The following is a 6,000-nucleotide window of genomic DNA, read 5'->3' as shown; positions in this document are numbered from 1 at the left end:
TGAGATGCCTGAGTTACTGAGTTCAAGTCCAAACCAGCCACCGATGGCTCCCTGAGTCTCACTTTATGTGTAAACCAAGGCAGGGATTAGCAGTGGGATAAGAGCTAGGAAGCCCAGAGGGCAAAGTTTTGTTCTGTCTGGTTCTGAACTGTATCTTTAGTGCTTTCAACAGTGCATTGGCCCTAGAAGGTGCTCAGTAAGCACAGGGTTTATTGAATGAATGAAAGTGAATGTTTTACCAAACGACGGAATAGTTCTGGGAACACTTGGAAGCTCTGGGTTTTGCTGATTTTTAAAATTTTTAGGAAATATGTAGGTTTACCATGAGTTCAAGCTTTTAAAACATTGCTTCAGTTCACCAAGACAATAAAAATGATTTGCATTTGGCAAGGTGGGCCAGGTAGTGCTATCAGGGCAGTTATAAAAAATTCTTGATTTGGTTCAAGTCTGCGATGACTGGTCACAGATGAATATTAAAGAAACTTTCACGACCCTGACTGGTATGTTAGCCAGACTCTGTAGAATCAGTTCTGCTTGTCCTTATGTTTCATGGGCAAAAAATGTTTACAGCATTGCATTAAATGAAACTCTCCTGAGTTATAAAATGGTCTAAGTGGATGTAGGACACTTCTTTAGAGTTTGTTTTACAGGGTGGTCCAGAGGTTAATTAACGCATTCACTCACAGGAGTTCTAGGGGCAGGTGCTGGCTCTGATTTGCAGCTCCTTTGGAAGGAGAGGAGAATCTCCAGAAAAAATTTTTTAAAAATTGATTGGAGTATAGTTGATTTACAATGTGTTGGTTTCAGGTGCACAGCAAAGTAAATCAGTTATACATATACATATATCCACTCTTTTTCAGATTCTTTTCCCATATAGGTCATTACAGAGTATCGAGAAGAGTTTCCTGTGCTATGCAGTAGGTCTTTATTAGTTATCTATTTTATATATAGTGATGAGTATATGTCAGCCCCAATCTCCCAATTTATCCCCCCGCCCCCTTTCCCCCGTGGTAACCATAAGTTTGTTTTCTACATCTGTGACTCTATTTCTGTTTTGTAAATAAGTTCATTTGTACCATTTTTTTTTTTAAGATTCCACATATAAGTGACATCGTATGATACTTGTCTTTCTCTGTCTGACTTGTTTCACTCAGTAGGACAGCCTCTCTTTTATTGTCTTCAGAGCCTCTGTTTTCTCTTTCTTAATATGGGACCTATGGTCCCTGCTTCTGCAGCCCTGAGATGTACTTCTTAGAGGCATAGTTAAGGCATAATTAATATTCTCCAGCTCCCTTGAGACAAGTGATAGGGTTTTAAAGTAAAATAACACTTCTAGGAATCAAGTGGGAAATTAAAAACTATTCATTTCAGAGTAAAAAGTGTCACCCTTACTATCCTGAACTGTGCTCAACTCAAAGTCTCTTTAGAGGTTGAGGGAGGGCTGTGATTTTCTGGAGGACATAATAACGCAGGTCGCAGGGCCCAGATCTGGGGCTGCAATAAGCGTTTGTGAAAGGTACCTTGATTTTTGAGGTTATTGTAAAGAAACCTGACCGTTTCACACGTTACTAATTCATAGAGTGTAAAAATCTCCCCCAAAGTCTGACAGTTGCCCTGCACTTATCAGAGCCCAGATTTCTAAACTCTGGGCCAGAATGAGGTCTCACGTGACCAGCCCTTCATCACTTCTCACGAACTGCAGGCCGTTTGCTGGTAGATTATGAAATATGATCATAAATGAAAACTAAATGACTCACGTAAAATAAATGAACAAAGAGCACTTTGTGACGGCGAGGGCTCCGGGTTGATTGTGTTGGTTCATTTATTTGGGTTTTTAGGGGATTTCAAGAAGCCAGGTAACCCCAGCTACTCTACATGGATGGGAGGCTGCATGGCAGACATGGGGTACTGTTACTGTAAAGCTTGCCTGGAGCCCATTTCATAACCAGTGAGTCGGGAGTGGCAATAATGCACCACTCTACAAAGTTCTGTCACCTACGTTCTTTCTTCAAGGCAGGTGGAGCACGAAGGAGAGGCTTATAGACGGGGGAGGGTCCCAAGTTTCTCAGAAGAGTTGAGACTTCCACTGCAGACAGGAAATTCAAGCTAAAGTACACACGATTTATTTTTCAAAGGAGTTAGGGGCTGAGTCAGTCACTATAGCTGGGAGATTGGGGTCAGGGGTAGGATAACGTGGTACCATCTGCCCAGCCTCTAGAGGTGAATCCTGGCAGGTGGGCGGTGGTGGTGATGGTGGTGGGTGGGTGCTTGCTTACTACAATTTTAGCTCTTCCATGAGGATCGGCTTCACAGATGTCCAACTGATTCGTAAACTCCCCAGGCAAAGCTAGCAGGTGGGATAAAGCAGGAATAAACTCCACCACACCCAGGGGCTACCGGTTGCTCTGTTTTGGTTTCTTTTTGGTTCCACTATATTCATATTGAGGAGAACAGGAGAGGAAAGAGTACTATTTACCATTAGTCTCCCTTTCCAGGTAGAGGGAGGTAGGAAGGGAGAGTACTGAGACAGATGTGAAATGGTGACACAGGTTTGTTCAGGTGATTGGATGCCCAGAAGGAGCCAATGGGCTTATGGGGGGTCTGGAAGGGTCTGGACTCTAGGTCAGTGCTCCTGGGTTCAAGTCTTTGCTCCACCAGTCTTGGGCCAGGCACTTAACCTCTCTGGAACTTGATTTCTTCCCATGCCACCTGTGGATGACAGTAGCACTTATCTCGGATGATGCTGTGAGGATAAAATGAGGTAACGTATATAAAATGCTACTCTTCATGCCTGACCTGGAGAAAGCCCTTTGCGGGTGGCGGCAAACCTAGTACCTCTTGATGAAGATTCTGGTCCTTATCTTGGGCATCGAGTAGCCACTCAAGGTTTTTAAGCAGGTAGTGACAGGACCTGCTGGGGTGTCGGTGCAGGAGGGGTGGGGTGCAAACAAAGGACCAACCGAGCTTTTTTCCCTCGTGCCGTTTTGAATAATATGGGTGATAACCCGAAACCTTTCAGTGTTGAGGGAGGTGGGTGTGACTGAGCGAGACTTCCAAAGGTGACCCATTTTGCCAGTGCACAGTCAGCCAGAGTAGAAGTTTTAATAATTTATCTAGCTCTCATCGATATCCCTGGCATGTGGACAGGCAGACTTTTCACACTCAAAGTGATTTTGCCCTTCGAGTGACTAACTTTGGTTGCAAAAGTCTCAGTAAAGATTGTCATTAAGTTTTTGAAAAAAAAATTAATAATTTATCTAGCTCTGGTTATCCTTCAGCGTCCCTCCTCCACCCTAGTAATGGGCATAGTAATGGGCACCATAGTAATGGGCACTTCAAAGCCCCAAAGAAACACTGCATGGATTTGAAGAATCCTACAGCCACACCTTTCCCCCTCCTATCCTCTCTCCCTCCCCTTGCAAAATCCGCCTCCCTGTTTTCCCTGCTCTTTTGACAAGGTGTCTCATGACGGTCTGAAGGATTCTGGGGTGAAAGTGAATGAGTGCCAGTGGAAAACATAGAAACAGAACGCCTGCATCAGGAATCTCAAGGTCCTGGGCTTTTCGATCCTCTGCAAAACAAGTAGCAGCTCCTCTACCAAAGACTTCCACTCTGCCTCAGCTTTAAAAGTCACTCTCATGAAAGCATTTCCAACATGCATTTAAAATCATCCATCCAAAAGATAACTAAATCATGGCCATTCATTCCTCTCAACCCATCACGCTGCAATGAAAACATGTATTTAACTGAGAAAACACTGAGACTTCCCTCTCCCTGGCCTCTGTCTCCTTTCTTCTCCCTTTCTTTGAGGGCTCAAAATGTTATGATTCATCTCAGCGCTGCCTAATGCAGCAGTGAATTACAGGCCCCAGAGACTTCCAAACCCGGAGGGGTCCAGGGAGAGAACGTCCCTCAGTTCATCCCGGCCATTCTCTCTCCAGCCAACTGTGTTTGTTCCTTGACTCCTTTTGATCATTCCTTATAACAGTAGCCAAGCAGAGGAAATGAAGCTTTTGTATTTAAACTAATCCATGACCCTGGATAATTTGTAAGAGACATCTATGAGGGGTTAAAAATGAGACTCCAACTGCTTGATGTGGAGACGTCCCAGACATGCCACGGCTCCCGTGGTGGGATCATAGAATTGCAGGGTTGATGAAAGGCTGTCAGAGCGTGCAGTGTCTTTTGGGAACATTTGTCGAGTCCAACTCCCTCGTTTTGAAATATGGAGAAACTGAGGCCCAGAGAGGGAAAGGGACCTGCCTGACTAGGGACTTACTGTGGGGTTTCTGACTCCGAAGAGGACTAGACAGTCGAGAGCCGTGTGGTCCTACAGTTATCCGACGGTAACCTGTCCCCCTGCTGTTCAGTGGCTACTGTCAGATAAGCATTCCATCTGCCTGTCCTGAGAGTCCGACCTTCAGGTTCACATGTGTGCTGCCTCCAGCAGAAGCAACAGCCCCTGATCCAACTCGACAATACAGTTTTATTTCTCAATGGTCTTTTTTTTTTTTTTTTGGTACGCGGGCCTCTCACTGTTGTGGCCTCTCCCGTTGCGGAGCACAGGCTCCGACGCGCAGGCTCAGCGGCCATGGCTCACGGGCCCAGCCACTCCGCGGCATGTGGGATCTTCCCGGACTGGGGCAGGAACCCGTGTCCCCTGCATCGGCAGGCAGACTCTCAACCACTGCGCCACCAGGGAAGCTTAATTCTCAATGGTCTTTAATGAAGGAGTTAAGGGTCTAATGTCGGGATGAAGGTTTTGGGCTCTGGGTCAGAATGCATGTGCTCCTGGACCTTGGTCTCCTGGGGATAATAGTAGAACTCAACTCCCCAGTTGTAAGTATTAAATGAGTTCATTGTGGTCAAGTTCTCACAGTGGTGTCCAGCCCTAAGGAACGTGAGCTACTCTTATCCCCACCTCTCCCACTCTCCATCTTTCTCGTGGAGAATGGCTGAGGAAGGATAACCACTATGTACTTACAAATGCCAGAACCTTTACATCCCTTTTCAGCTTCCTGTACCAGGCTGGGATGCCCTGTCCACAAGGTACTCGATGGGGAGCCTCACAGACACTGGAGTGCGTGTCCCAGCCCCACCACTAACCAGCTATGTGATCCTGGGCAAGAACATCAGCTCCGAATGCCTCAGTGTTTTCATCTGTGAAATGGAAAGACACATCCCAGCCTCCCAGGTGAGGGACATTCACCTTTACAGATCGCTCCCTCAGTGCCAGGCACAATGGCAGTGCTGGGATAACCAGTGAACAAAACAAAAAGCCTGCCCTTGTGGGACTCATTCTAGCGGAGAAAACAGACAATAAATAAACACAAACAGATGAATGAACACATTCTTTCATTATGTGAAATCCACCTAAAGTTACATGGAGAGTATGGGCCTCCCTTTTCCTAAGAGTTCCCTGACTCCCCAAAATCTCTTTTAACTGACATAAGCTGATACCTACAATGTTTTTTTTTTTTTCCTTTTCCCCTTTTATTCTGGATATTTTCAAACATATACAAAAGAGAGAGAATAGGATAAAGAACTCCACTTACTATCACCCACTTTACCAATTATCAACTCATGCTCAATCTTGTTACACCTTAACATTCCCACCCATTTCTCCTCTTTTTCAGGACTATTTTGAAACAAATCTCAGGCATTATATTATTTAACCCATAAATATTTAAACATGTATCTCTAAAAGATTAAAACAAAATTATTAAAAAAATGTAAGCACAATGACATTGTCTCAACTAAAAATTAACAATTATTCCTTATTATCATTAAATATCCAGGTAGTGTTTAAATCTCTTTGTCCCATAATTTAAAAAAAAAATTACAATATACTGCAACTGACATGGAAATAAGGTGCATATATTGCAATCTGTTGATATGTCTCTGAAAGTCTTTTTTTTTTTTTAACTTAGAGATTTCCCTCTCCCTCTCTCTTTTTTTTTCTTCCAATGGAGAAAACCAGGCTTTTTGTCTGTATGTTTT

The sequence above is a fragment of the Pseudorca crassidens genome, chromosome 3, assembly GCF_039906515.1.
Source record: "Pseudorca crassidens isolate mPseCra1 chromosome 3, mPseCra1.hap1, whole genome shotgun sequence".
In the NCBI taxonomy this organism is placed as follows: Eukaryota; Metazoa; Chordata; class Mammalia; order Artiodactyla; family Delphinidae; genus Pseudorca; species Pseudorca crassidens.
The sequence above is the reverse complement of the archived record's forward strand: the minus strand, read 5'-3'. Positions refer to the sequence as shown.